A 15,464-nucleotide genomic window follows, 5' to 3' on the forward strand; every position below is an offset into this window, starting at 1 on the left:
GGGAGGCTGAGGCAGGAGAATGGCGTAAACCTGGGAGGCGGAGCTTGCAGTGAGCTGAGATCCGGCCAGTGCACTCCAGTCCGGGCGACAGAGCGTCGAGACTCCGCCTCAAAAAAAAAAAAAAATACAAAAAATTAGCTGGTGTGGTGGAGGGCGCCTGTAGTCCCAGCTACTTGGGAGGCTGAGGCAGGAGGATGGCATCAACCTGGGAGGTGGAGCTTGCAGTGAGCCAAGATCGAGCCACTGCATTCCAGCTTGGGCGACACGGTGAGACTCTGTCTCAAAAAAAAAATACACACACACACACAAATATATATACTTTTATATATAATATATATAAAATCTCTATCTTAGAAATTTAGTAATGGTCTGTTAGGAAGTTGTTGGATTAAAAAGCACTGTGACAGGATTTTATGGTTCTTTCATAAAGTTTTGAGATACAAGTATAGTCGTATTAAAATTCAGTACTGTAACATCCAGTGTTATGCATAAATGTTATAAATACTGGTTCATTTTCTGGCCTCTGTTAATTTGCTGTTAGGAAAGTTATTCTGATGGCCTCAATTTTTAAACATATATATATCAGATTAAATTGTGAGTGGGGATGAGAGAAAAGTAAAGTATTGATATTAAAATATAATTTGTAATTACAAGATATAAGATTTTTAAATTTATTTCATTTTCTCTCTGGTATTTTTTTTGGAAGCACTTCAATTTTAAATTCATTTTAGAACATAACATGAAATTACTTGATGTTATAATGATTTGATATTTCTCTAGAAACCAAAAGTTTGGACTTCATTTTTGGTCTTTTGTCTTTCTATCACTCCAAATGTATTGCAGTAATTTTTTTGTTTAAATCACCATTTGTATATATTATAACTTTATCAAAGGAAAACTGCTATGTTACGCCTCGCCCAGGTCATTTTGTTGTAAGAATTCTGTATTACTGATATCTAAATGAGGCATTTTGGTCTTTGAGAAAATTGTGTTGTGTGCTAACTTTGGAGATGGTAGAATTACAATTGTGTGTTTATGTCTTCTAGATAGAAATTTAGTGGTGAACAATCGAGTGGGTTTCACACTGTGTACCAGCTAGTTATTTAAACATCAAATTCTCCTTAACTTCTAATTTTAGTACCAGTGTCTTCCTAGAGGAGAATATTTTACCCAAACAGAAACAATAGTTCAGTTAGACTTAAATTTTTGCAGGAGCTGATTTACATCTATGTAATACTGACTAAAGACTATAATGTATAATACTATATGTATTATAGTAATATATATACTATATTATACAGTACTGTAATTATACTGAGTAAAGATAATACTATTGTAAAAGAGATGAGGTCTTGTTATGTTGCCCAGGCTGGTGTAGAACTCCTGGGCTCAAGTGATCCTTCTCTCTCAGCCTGCCAGAGTGCTGGTATTAAAGGTGTGAGCCACCACAACCCACCTGTTATTAAATATCCGAATATTTAAGTCTCTCTGAAAAAAATGATGGACAAGGTAAGGTAGATGGATAAAATTGCTGAAAACAGCTCATGATCAAAATGGAACCCTAAAGAGTTATCTGTATATCATTGTGATTTCTGTTATTTGCCATCATAATACCAAAATCAAAATGAACAATACATTTAATGTAAATGAAAGTTTTGCTTCAAAGATTTCTATCTCAGAGACACATTGATATTACATCCATCTTAAGACTGGCCAAGAACAAGAGAGAAATCTTATTAATGATTCTGATTGTTTTGTATTGCCAAGGTGAAATGTTCAAATGACTAAGTAGTGGACTTGCATGTATGCCAAGTTATTTTATAATCACTTTAGGTAATTTGCATTTAAGAAAAACTTTAAAAAACAAGGTTTTTCCATTGAATGTTTCATCATATCTTTACATCCTTTAAAAGTAGATTTTTTAAGAGCTTCTTGATTGTAGAGATATGTTTACTGGTTCTCACATCCTTGAAGTGTTAAGTCTGCCAGGTAAGAATCTTAGCATCAACAGAAGCAAGGAGCTATAAAGGAATAAAGAAATATAAAGTAGAACATCAGTTGATCTTTGAACTTAAAGCTAGTTATTACATTTGTCAGATCCTGGAGAATTTCCTAGAACCAGGCAGTTAATTATATTTAGGAAATTAGTTAGAAAACCACAGATTTTGAGGTACCAGGACCTGTTGTTACCGAGAGATATTTGATTTCTTTCAGTATAGAAAACTTAAACATGGAGACACTGTTTTTTAAAAAAATGTTTCTGTGTGTCACTAAAAAAAAAAAAACTTTTTTTTTCCTTTCAGTTAGCTTTATTGTCAGAAGGAGAAGCCAGATTCTACTTTGAGAGAACCAGAAAAAAATATTATGAGTAGGGAAAATATGCTCATCAACACAGAAGGATATTACAAGCATACTTATTGTTTTATTGCATGTTAAATTTAAATAGTTTAATCATTTTTCTTGTCATTTTATTCTTTGATCAGTTATTTAATCTGGGACAGTTATGGGCACTTTATCACTTAAAGTAAGTACTAGCTCAAAGGTGTGCTATTTTCTAGATTTACTTGGGCAGCCTGGCCAAAGGTGAATAGGTCTTTTCGGGCCATAATTTGGGTTACTCGTTACTAATTCAGCTTAGATAATAATGATTAAGCCTGATCATGGTACTGAGGCTGATAAATTCTAAAAACCTTTCTAGTAGTTAAAAGATAGAAAGCAGTTGCTTTTTGCAATTTTAAATTTTGTTTATGTCCTTTTTATTGAGGACATAATTATGTCCTTATGAAAATTATTTTCAACCTTGTTCCCTACTGCTGTTTCCAGTGTTAACAGTTAAACCTTACTGTTAACAAACATCTTACATTTGATTGATTCTTCCTAAATTCATCTTTAGGATCACTCAGTGTTAAAGCTAGAGGAGCCCTTTCATACTATCTAATTCAGTACCCCCATTTTACAGAAGAGGAAACTGAGGCCTTGGACTAGAACAAAGGTCTCCTGACTCAGTCCAGGACTCCTTTTATCACATCTTGCTGCCTGATATTTGTCTTTATGGAACTCAGCAACATCACATACAGAGTGAGCTTTTTTTTTTTTTTTTAAATGAACACATAAAGTGATTTGCTACCCTCATTAATTACTAATCCTCATTCTTGCCTAACTCTTATTTTCCTTTTCTACCCATATTTATTTTAATCAATTATATAGACCCAAATACTTGTGACACTTTTTTATTTTGCTGCTACCTCTTCTTGATGTTTGACTGTTATTTTTAAGAGTTAAACTTTCAGAGGATTTCTTACCAATGATGACTGCCATTTTATCAGGCATTGTAGCAGCAATTGATTAAAATGTGTAACAGGAATTATTTGTAGAGTCTTACATGTAGATTAAAAAAGTTAATTACAAGTAAGTCCAAAAGTGTGGATGAGATCTAAGGAGCTATAATACTGGATACAAAAACTTTTTTTTTTTTTTTGTGAAATACCAACATCCCAAGAAATAATCAGCCAACAGTGTGATATAACTGCCATTAAAATAGCCTATGCTATGAATGCATGGATTTATGCACATTTATGTTTTAGGTTATTGCATTGTTTTCTTTATTGGTACTCAGGTTGGCTCCTATATCCTTTTGACAAGTCCCTAGCAATTTTTGGTAATTTTCTTGCTTTCTGTTTTCACACGATATTACAGGTTTATGTGGTTTTCAAGGGCAATTCAAGGGCTTCTCTTTTTTTTTTTTTTTTTGAGCCGAAGTCTCGCTCTGTTGCCCAGGCTGGAGTGCAATGGTGCGATCTTGGCTCACTGCAAGCTCTACCTCCCAAGTTCATGCCATTCTCCTGCCTCAGCCTCCCGAGTAGCTGGGAACACACGCACCCACCACCACGCCTGGCCAATTTTTTGTATTTTTAGTAGAGACAGGGTTTCACCATGTTAGCCAGGATGGTCTCGATCTCCTGACCTCATGATCCACCAGCCTTTGCCTCCCAAAGTGCTGGGATTACAGGCGTGAGCCACCGTGCCCAGCCTTTCTCCAGTTCTTACAGTAAGTTCATGATTACAGGTTATAGGACCAAGGTGTCATTTTTACCCCTGCATTAGTCCAGGTTCTTCAGAGAGGTGGGAAAAAAATGTGTGTGTGAATTTACTGTGGGAATTGACTCACGTGCTAATGGAGTTTGAGAAGACCAACCTAGGTTGTCTACAAGCTTGGAGAAAACTGGGGAAGCCTGATTTAGTCTCACGTCTGAATGCTTCCTAACCAGGGAAGCCCGTGTTATAACGCTCAGTCTGAGGACAAAGACCTAAGCACCTGGGGAGCTGCTGATGTAAATCCTGGAGGCCAAAGACCAGAGAATATGGAGTTCTGAGGTCCAAGGGCAGAAGAGAGGTGCCCAAGCCCCATGAGGTGGAAGGTGGGAGGGAAAAAGAGGGAGAACTTGCCTTACCTTTGTCTTAACTATCACAATCCCTTACCTTCCGTTTAAAAAAAACAATTTATGAATGTTGCCTGTCAATTAATTTTGCATTTGTAAAAGATCAGGAAAGTACAAAATCTACCAGCTTAATGAAAATCAACACTTTTTTTTTTTTTTTGAGACGGAGTTTCACTCTTGTTGCCCAAGCTGGAGTGCAATGGCGCGATCTCAGCTCACTGCAACCTACACACTTCCTGGGTTCAAGCGATTCTCCTGCCTCAGCTTCCTGAGTAGCTGGGATTACAGGCGCCCACTACCACATCTGTCTAAGTTTTATGTTTTTAATAGAGACTGGGTTTCACCATATTGGCCAGTCTGGTCTTGAACTCTTGACCTCAGGTGATATGCCTGCCTCAGCCTCCCAAAAGTGTTGGGATTACAACTGTGAGCCACCACACCCAGCCTTACATATTCATTTTTTAAAAAATCTGTTGCTGTCCAGGCATGGTGGCTCACGTCTGTAATCCCACCATTTATTAAGGCTCAGGTGGATGACTGCTCTAGACCAGGAACTTGAGACAAGCCTGGACAACATAGCATGACCCTATCTCTACAGAAAATAATTATAAAATTATTTTTGTAATTAAGGTGCACACGCCTGTAGTCCCAGCTATTTGGATGTATGAGACAGGGGCATCCCTTGTGCCCAGGAGTTTGAGGTTGCAGTGAGCTTTGATCGCATGACTGCACTCCAGCCTGGGCCACAGAGTGAGATCCTGTCTCTTAAAAAGAAATAAAAAATCTGTGGTGTTATGTCACTGAAATAACCATGGTATCAAACTTTATAATTTTAGGGTAAACTAAAGCACCAATGCTTAACTGCTATGAGTGCTGGATAAATTAGTTGAGTTGGACAGAGTACCACTGTCATAATCACACAGACACTTTACATCACATAGATAAATATTAAGGTTTTTGAAATTTTTTATTTAGTTTAAGTATTTGTCAGCCATTTTAAAGCATCCCTAGTCAACTGTCAGTTAACTAATTGTGATTCAGATGAACTAAATCAGGGATCTATGATAGAAATATTTATTTGACTAGTTTTCCTGGAAAGATATCTGTGTGAAGACTTGTAGGTATTGTTTTATTTTTTATTTTTAGTTACCTATTTTTTTTTTGAGATGGAGTCTCGCTCTGTCGCCCAAGCTGGAGTGCAGTGGCACAATCTTGGCTCACTGCAACCTCTGCCTCCCAAGTTCAAGCAGTTCTCCTGCCTCAGCCTCCCAAGTAGCTGGGACTGCAGGCGCTTGCCACCATGCCTGGCTAATTTTGTATTTTTAGGAGAGACGGGATTTCACTGTGTTAGTTAGGATGGTCTTGATCTCCTGACCTCGTGATCCGCCTGCCTTGGCCTCCCAAAGTGCTGGGATTACAGGCATGAGCCACCGTGCTCAGCCGACATTGTTTTATTTTAATCAAGGCAAAAATTGTATGTAAATACTGCTTGAATTACACTTTTTTTTTTTTTTTGAGACGGAGTCTTGCTCTGTCGCCCGGACTGGAGTGCAGTGGCCAGATCTCAGCTCACTGCAAGCTCCGCCTCCCGGGTTTACACCATTCTCCTGCCTCAGCCCCCAGAGTAACTGGGACTACAAGCGCCTGCCACCCACCCCGCCTAGTTTTTTGTATTTTTAGTAGAGACGGGGTTTCACCGTGTTAGCCAGGATGGTCTCGATCTCCTGACCTCGTGATCCGCCCGTCTCGGCCTCCCAAAGTGCTGGGATTACAGGCTTGAGCCACCGCGCCCAGCCTACACTTTATTTTTTTGAGATGGGGTCTCACTCTTTCGCCCCAGCTGGAGTGCAGTGGTGGTATAATCATAGCTCACTGCAGCCTCAAACTCCTGGGCCCAAGTGATCCTCACACCTCATCCTCCCCAGTAGCTGGAACTACAGGTGCATGCCACCGTACCTGACTGATTAAAACCTTTTTTTTTTTTTTTTTTTGTAGATACGGGGTCTCCCTATGTTGCCCAGGGCTCAGGTGATCCTCCCGCCTCGGCCCCCTAAAGTGCTGGAATGACGAGTGTGAACCATCCTGGAGCATGAGCGCTATGTTTTATTATTTATGAAAGCTTAAAAATACATTTGAATAATGTTTTAGGTGCCTTATCAGATACAGGCTGCTGATTTGCCTTTTTTAACAAAACAAAACAAAAGATTTATTCGTTCCGAAGAGAAACCAGAGCATGACAGTGCTTTTTAAATGCTTATAATCTGGTAGTGGTTGAAAAAATATGCATATTAAAAGGTGACATCATCATAATGTTAACACTTAATAGATTATAAATGGCTTTTCCATGCATTCCCACCTGTGAGGTGTGTAGATTAGGTTTTATTATCTTTCACAGTTGAAGAAACTGGGGCTCCGGGAAGTTAAAATGACTTGATGTAATGTCTTAATGTCAAAAGCCAGTAGCATTAAAAGGAAAATGTCAGTGTTCTGACTTCTGGTCTAATAATCTTTTTACTGTTGTCCGATTTTGAGAAGAGTAATAAAACTGCACTTAGGGGTACAGGAGGAAAGTAGCCAGACATCTTTAATGTTGATATTTGAATAGGTATCATAAACATACAATATTTGAAGAAGAATAGACGAATTTCAACAAGTGCAGTTGAAACAGAACTAAAAGCAATAAAGTGGAAGTTGTGGGACATGTTAGAATGATACCAATATACTCACTTGAAGAGTAAAGTGCATTTAAAGGTGGTACTGTATGGCTAGATAGGTACTTTGGAACCATAGAATGGAGAACTTAGGAGACTCAGACTATTGTAATAATACAGGTGATAGGTACTGTAGAAAGAAAGACGTGGCTGTAATAGGTGTTGAATACATTTTAGAATGTACAGAGTTTTAAAGCCTCATTTGTATTATGTGAATATAAGTTTTTTTTCCCTTTCCTCAAGGACTCCATCTCACCAAAATCCCTAATTTTCAGGTGAGATGTAAAGTAAAAGTTAAGTATTTTTCCTTTCTGAAAATTTTGTTTTATGATGGATTTAACATAATTTCTTACCTGCTCTATATTTATAAAAAGTTTCAAGTTAATAATACTAATAAAACTATTATTATAACACTAACAAAAGCAGTTTAAAATTTTTGTGGTTCTTTTCTGTCCTTAGATTATATTCCCTAGAGATGTGTGCAGCGAAAGTACTCTTGTAAGGTTTCTTTGTTAGTAGACAGTTTTACTCTTTTACAGTATTAGAAGGTTCTTTGTCATTCATTTTGTATGTAGACAAGGTGGGTTGACTGTGGCTGTCTTCCAGTTGTCTGCTCATTTGGAGAGCCAAGCTGTTGAAGCAGGCCCCATACAGGACATGCTCATTGAGCAAGAGAGCTGGCAGACACTTGTAATGTCTCTAAAATCTTGTGATTGGATACAGTGTGTATCACATCTTCTGGAATTCCACTGGCCAAATTAACGTCACATAGCCAAGGTCCATGTTGCCGGGAGGGGGATGAATAACTCTATTGCAGGGAAAAAGAACGCTTGAATTCTGAACCAGTAATACCTTCAGCTTCCTCCAGCCACTAAAATTGGTTGTTCCCATGTGTCAATGCCATCATAGTTACTGTTATTAGTGTTAGTTTTGTTTTTGTTTTAAGGGGATTCTCTGATAACCAAGGTAGACAGATGACTGGAGGTAAGAGGAAAAGGCTTTTGTTACCCTTGTCTATACCTGTCTTCTACAGCATGGAAGGGGCAAATGATGGAATCTGTTATTTGTCATCCCAGGCTTTCTCAGCTTAGTGTGACTATTATAGATTGAATTGTATCCCCCTAAATTCATAAGTTGGAGTCCTAACCTCCAGTACCTCGGAATGTAATCTTATTTGGAAATAGGGTCCTTATAGAGATACTCAAGTTAAAACGGGATCATTTAGGTAGATCGTAATACCTTATGATTGGAGTCCTTATGAAAAAGAGAAAATTTGGGCACATACAGAGGGAAAACAGTATGAAGACACAGGGAGAGAACATGGCAAAGTGACTAGAGTGATGCATCTACAAGCCAAGCTCTATGGTCTGAATTTGTCCCTCCAAAATTTATGTTGAAACCTGATCTCCATTGCAGTGGTATTAAGAGGTGGGGCTTTTTTGGAAGTAATTAAGACATAAGGGCTTTACCCTCAATGAATAGAATTGTGACCTTATAAAAGAAGTTGAAGGGAACCCCCAGGCTCCTTACACAGTATGAGGAAGACACAGCCAGAAGGCACCATCTGTGAAGCAGAGAGCCTTCACTGGGCACTGTATCTGTTGGCACCTTGATCTTGGGCTTCACAGCCTCCAGAACTGTGAGAAAAAACTTCCAGCTGAGGTGTTTTGTTTTGTTTTTCAGTAGCCCCAGTGGACTAAGACACCAAGGAAGCTAGGAGAGAGGCCTGAAACAGACCCCTCCTTAGCACCTTCAGAGGGGATGTGGCCCTGCGAACACCTTGATTTTGGACTTCTATAAGACAATAAATTTCTGTTCTAAGCCTCTTAGTTTATGGTACTTTATTGTCACGCTAATTTAGAACTTTGCTAGAAAGCACCTTTAAACAGAAGTTTGGCAGCCAAGGCAGGAAGAAATGAGCTTGAGGTTAGCTTATTTTTTAATGTTTATTGCATAAATGAGTAGTCTAGCTGCTAAGTAGATGCAGGAGGAGGGGTCTGTCTATTTAGATTGAGAAACATACCTTCAAATCTGTTATCTTTTTCAGCCTGAAAAAGTGAACTGTACTTGAGTTAGTTCTTTCTAAGCTGGAAATCTGTATTGAACCACACAACACTAAGTTTTATAGTTGATGAGTAGGGAAGTTTCAAAAGCTAGTAAATATTATGAATTGTGTCCCCACAAAGATATGTTGAGGTGCCAACTCCTAGTACCTGTGAATGTGACTTATTTGGAATGGAAATAAGATCTTTGTAAATCACGTTAAGATGATGTTGTTAGCATGGGCCCTATTCCAGTATGACTGGTGTTTTTATAAAAAGAGGGAAATTTGGACACAGACAACACACAAAGAGGAGAATGAAAGACTCAGACACAAAGCAAGTTGGCCATGTGAAGATGGAGGCAGAGACCGGAATTTTACTGCTACAAGCCAAGGAATGCCGGCTGCTACAGAAGCTGAAAGATGGATAGAATGACTCTCTTTTAGAGACGTTGGAGGGATCGTGGCACTGTCAACACAGTTCACTTCGGGCTTCTAGCCATAGAACTATGAGACAATTAGTTTCTTTTGTAATTTTAAGTGGCCCAGTTTGTTGTAGCTATCACAGTAGCTCTGGGAAACTGATGCAGAAGGACATGTGGATTTTGAGAGTACTTTGTGGTCTTTGGGCCTGTTTCTCTTACGTCGTTACATTTTGTACAGGTTATCAGAATGTCTTTGGTTGGATAAACCACAAATTTCTAAACTGTGTTGTGTACAGTGTTCACCTTCACGTTTTAAAAATATTAAGGTACTTAAGTTTGAAAAAGATTGAGTTAAAATGTATTTATGTCTTTATTGTGATATAAGTAAGTTCCTTGGAAAGCAAAACATTAAGCTATTATTCATTAACATTTTGTTATATTAGGTTCAGCCTGTCACCTAACTGGCTTTAAGGAATGAAATATACTTGGTGGTGGTGAGGGTTGGGAGGTAGTGTAGAAAACTTGGAATATAAATCTGTTTGAAGAGGTCAGTGGGCTCCGTTGATGTTAGAATGTGGGGGATCAGATTTTGGGCTCGGGAGAAGGTGGGGATGAGGAAGTTGTCAAGGCAGAGAGTTTAATTAGTGAAATACTGCTAAATTTTGAGGTGGTTGGTAAGGAAAAGGTTGATCTAGGGAAAGGTTGGTAGAAGCTTAGGGAGAGCTGTGCTTACTCACATTTTCCCCTAGGCTTAGGCCTCTTCTTGGCAAAGAGGTTGATCATGGCTCATATGCAATGATTTTGGAAAGAAGAAAAGCCCTATCATCTTATGCTTGAGTATCTTCTAATATATCCACAGCAATTATTGATATGGTCAGGAATAGCAGTGTTAAGTGTAAACTAGTTTCTTGGCATTATTAAACACACATGCCTCTCTATTCTCTAGCTCTTTCACTCCCTACATCTTCTCTGTTCTTACGTGTCCTCAAGGTACACAGGGACGGATATGGAAACTGTACCAGGTATAACTTGGAAATCTGGCTATAAAGAATTTCAGATTTTTTGCCCAGCTAGCCCCACTGCCTTTATTCCTTATGTAGCAAACAAGTTGAGTATATAATAAATCAATTCTCCAGTACCAAAGCACTGCATTCTTTGTTGCTATGTATGTGGTAAAGAATGCTACCCCATGTTTGGAGTCTGGAATGTGTTTTCTTGGGAATTAAATGCTGCAAGAGAGAGACTAGTTTCCAGTTTTGGTTAGAAGGAAAGGGATTGCAACCCTTTGACACCTTCTACAATACAAGTGATGAGTCTAGGCAAAACACACAAAAACATGCTGAATCCCACCAGAAGGAAAGACAGTGTGTTGCGGTAGCAGCTTCCACACTCCTCTACACCTTCTCCTAGTAAAGTTTGGTAGCAAATGGAGTGAGTTTGGCTACTCTTCACAGTATTTATTGTTTCTTTATATTAGGGACAGAGTCTGGCTCTGTCACTCAGGGTGGAATGCAAGCGCAATCTCGGCTCACTGCAAGCTCCGCCTCCCGGGTTCGCGCCATTCTCCTGCCTCAGCCTTCAGAGTAGCTGGGACTACAGGCGCCCGCCACCACGTCCTGCTAATTTTTTTGTGTTTTTAGTAGAGGTGGGGTTTCACCGTATTAGCCAGGATGGTCTCTATCTCCTGACCTCGTGATCCGCCCACCTCAGCCTCCCAAAGTGCTGGGATTACAGACGTGAGCCACTGCGCCCGGTGGATTTCTATAATGTTACAGTGTTGAGGGCAGGTGTGTAGTGTAGTACTAGTAAACAGTGGCAGGTGTGTAGTGTAGTACTCAGTAAAACATTTGTTACATGCATGATAGAAAAACTAAATTTAAGTAAAATGATTCAATCTTTACAAATAGAAGTCCATTTATAGAAGTGTAGTCTCAGAAAATTTATAATTTTAATTCCTCTAATATGTTTTGGAGTTAGTAGATGCCATGTGTTACATCAAAACTAAAACTTTGGTACGCTGATGTTTATGGCTTTTTATTTTATTATTATTTTTTTTTGAGACAGATTCTCGCTCTGTCGCCCAGGCTGGAGTGCAGTGGTGCAATCTTGGCTCACTGCAAGCTCTGCTTCCCGGGTTCACGTGTGTATGGCTCTTAAGTACCTTTTTTGTTTATTAAGTATAAACGTATTGAATAATATGTATTCCAACATGAACACAACAGAAACCAAACTAAAGATTTAGGTTGTGTTAAAATATGACCGATACTATGGGCTAAGGTCTCAAACATTTTAATCTTAGGGCCTTGTTACAATCTTAATTTATTGATGGTCTCAAAGAGCTTTTGTTTATGTTATAGTTACCAATATTAACTGTATCAGATATTAAAATGGAAATTTTGTATTACTTACTAATGCTTGCTTTTTTTTTTGGAAATCCAACTCTCTTTGTCACCCGGCTTGGAGTGCAGTGGTCCTATCTTGACTCACTGTAACCTCCTCCTCCCGGGTTCAAGCAGTTCTCCTGCCCGAACCTCCCAGGTAGCTGGGATTACGGGTGCATGCTACCACACCCGGGTAATTTTTGTGTTTTTAGTAGAGAAAGAGTTTCACCATCTTGGCCAGCCTGGTCTTGAACTCCTGACCTCAACTGATCCACCCACCTCAGCTTCCCAAAGTGCTGGGATTGCAGCTGTGAGCCGCTGCACCTGGCCATGTATTCTTTAAAGTCAGTTTCATTTCATTCATTTGCAAGAAAATGTCTGCCAAATCCCCAGTCTGAATAACTATATTGTCGTTTCTTCTTTGAAGTGTAAACGTTGTTCCATGAAAAAAGTGACTAGTGTAACTTGCAGTTCAAACAATTGCAGTGCTGTTTTTTGAGACAACCATTATTTTAGTATGCAATAGAAGTGCTCTATGTTTACTTAGCACTTTGTCACATAGTGTATTAAAAAGATCCGTATTTGAACATTAAGATTTTCATAATATTACTTTTTCTGCTTCATTCAAGAATATTCTTCAGGGATTCTTTTTTGTTTTGAGTGCATAGTGGTGAAAAAATACAATGACTACTAGTAATACCATCAGGTCTTGGTTCGTAATACTAAGGTGTGAGCAGTTTTACCCACTATTGCTTTGTAACATTGGTGGTAACATTGGTGCAAATGCCAATGGAGTGAAAAATGCAAGTAATATCCTAGTAATACTACAAAAATAATTTTGACCTCACAGATCCCTTAAAAAGTCTTGGGAACTCCAGGGTTCTATGGATCCCAATTACTATGCTAAATAAAAAGTTGATCACATTTTGTCATGAGTATAACAAAATACCGTATCTGATTTTAAGTTTTGAACACTCTTAACAGTAAAGTACATTGCTATGTGTCTTTTAAGAAAGAATCTTCTAAGAAGATACTATTTTATTAAGAAATATTAAGAGTTAACTTTGCAGTTAGAGACTGTAACTTGACTGGGTAGGGCACTTACAGTAGGGCCTCAGTGTGGTTATGGAGTGATGTACTTCTCTTCTCCCCAGTCCATGTGCCATGTGGGCTTTTTTGTTTGCTTGTTTTTTAAATAGTACATTTTATATGACAGTACTGCCAACTGTTTTCTCTCACCCTGTGAAACTGACCTATGAGACTTTCATGGTGGATTTCTCTTAGTTTTCAATAAAAGTTGGAAACCTGCTCCAATTTATGTCAGTTATCTTTACTCCATTTTCTTTTCCCTTTTCCTTCTTGGTTTACTTAGCTGGGTTGTGTGTGAGTGCACATATGTATGTGTCAATCTGTTAGCTGAGTACTAAAGTTAGTTTGCGTCTTCTTCACTTGATTTGAGCAAGCATTTATTGCCTTATGGGGGATGGATGTTGATCTCTTTACAGTTTATTTTTTTTTTTAAACTATACCTCGATTCTTGATCTGTATCAGTCACATATTTCTGCTGCCTGAACAGTCTTTTGGACATTTTTACCCTTGACTTTCCAGAGAATTGACTGAGTGTAACCAATCCATGGACACATGTTTTGATTTACTTACTAGTCTGAGTTACTTAGGATTTTTTTTCCCTCATGAGGAACCAAGGAATAACCACATCTTCTTTCTAATATACTGTTTCATAAGCATTGCTATGGGTAGTAGTTATTACTCTGGCCTCCTTTTCTCTTTGTTCTTCCCATACTATTTGAGTTTTAAACAGAGTTCCCATCTATTCAGGTGATTAACTGGCAATTAACTGTCCTTGAAAAGCTTTAGCATGTGTTCCACTCTTTAAGATTCTCAGAACATGTCTGTTCCAAAGCTAGAATGAGAAGTTTTAGTTGAGAAAGTTTCATTAGCTTTCTATTGTAATACTGATTCCTATTCAGACAAACTCAGTTTTTTATGCTAGTGAGAAGGACTGACTTCTTTATTTTAGTTTATTTTTATTTTTGTTTTTATTTTCATTTTTGAGACGGAGCCTCACTCAGCTGCCCACGCTGGAATGCAGTGACGCGATCTCAGCTCACTGCAGCCACCGTCTCCTGGGTTCAGGTGATTCTCCCATCTCAGCATCCCGAGTAACTGGGATTACAGGCACCCGGCATCATGCCCGGCTAATTTTTGTATTTTAGTAGAGGTGGGGTTTCACCATGTTGGCCAAACTGGTCTTGATCTCCTGACCCCAGGTGATCCACCCACCTCAGCCTCCCAAAGTGTTAGGGTTGCAGGTGTGAGCCACTGCACCCAGCTGATTTTTACTTTTTATGTCTGACTTTCTGATTCGTTCCCAGACTGACATTGCTTTACTTTAAGTTCTGTGACTGATTACTGCTCAATTGTTGAAATCCCAGCACTTTGGGAGGCCAAGGTGGGCAGATCATGAGGTCAGGAGATCGAGGCCATCCTGGCTAAAATGGTGAAACCCTTTCTCTACTAAAAAATACAAAAAATTAGCTGGGCATGGTGGCGGGCTCCTGTAGTCCCAGCTACTCGGGAGGCTGAGGCGGAAGAATGGCAAGAACCCGGGAGGCGGAGCTTGCAGTGAACCAAGATTGCACTGCTGCACTCCAGCCTGGGTGACACAGCAAAACTCTATCTCCAAAAAAAAAAAGAAGAAAAAAAGAAGAAAAAAAGAAAAGAAAATGTGTACCAGAAGTAGTATGACCTGTCTTATTATCTCTTAGTGTTTTCGTTTCTTGTCCTTCTTTATTTCCCTCTTGATGTACCTTGTCAGTAATTTATCCAGTTATTCCACACACATTATTTCCTAGGATAATGTATTTTTATGTTTTAGAAGGATCTTAGTTATAATCTGTGTAAATAATCACTTTTATACATTTAGGAAGCTGAAGTCAATGTCTGGGGGCAGTAAGACAGCTCATCAGAGGTCTTTTGCGTATAAAAAGAAATAAATTTGTAGCTATTGACACTTGGACTTAAATCAAAGTTGACTCATCATATAATGGATGCTAGTTTACTGCTCTCAAGCCTCAAGAGCTTTGTTGAGACTTTTAAAAATTGCCTAATTGAGATTATGAGTCAATGTTCCCTATCATCAAATAAACAACAAATATTCTTGTTTTTTGAAAAAGTATTTTGTGAAAACCATTCTTACTTGTGGGCTGTATAAAAATAGGTGACAGGTTGGATTTGACATACAGGCTGTAGTTTGCAGATCCCTGGCTTAGATCACAATGGAAACCAATTTGATACTAGAAGTCTCAGTTAACTAATGAATAATTGATTTGGTGTGTTGTCTTCCTTCCTTCCTTTCCTTCCTTTCCTTCCTTTCCTTCTTTTCCTTCCTTTCCTTCCTTTCCTTCTTTCCTTCTTTCCTTCCTTCCTTCCTTTCCTTCTTTCCTTCT

General features: G+C 38.7%; 1 protein-coding gene across 3 annotated transcripts in view; it reads left to right on the plus strand.

Moving 5' to 3' along the window:
* Window positions 1–15,464, plus strand: part of TBL1XR1 (transducin (beta)-like 1 X-linked receptor 1) — a 189,124-nt gene that overhangs the window by 122,983 nt on the left and 50,677 nt on the right. Inside the window, exon 3 of one of the 3 annotated variants that reach the window (XM_011944135.1) lies at window positions 2,960–3,078. The exons of the other annotated variants lie outside the window; for them this stretch is intronic. The gene's annotated coding sequence lies outside the window, so the exon portion shown is untranslated. The remainder of the gene's footprint in view (window positions 1–2,959; window positions 3,079–15,464) is intronic. 3 annotated transcript variants of the gene reach the window in all.

This window comes from Colobus angolensis, unplaced genomic scaffold (genome assembly GCF_000951035.1).
Source record: "Colobus angolensis palliatus isolate OR3802 unplaced genomic scaffold, Cang.pa_1.0 Scaffold228, whole genome shotgun sequence".
Taxonomy (NCBI): Eukaryota; Metazoa; Chordata; class Mammalia; order Primates; family Cercopithecidae; genus Colobus; species Colobus angolensis.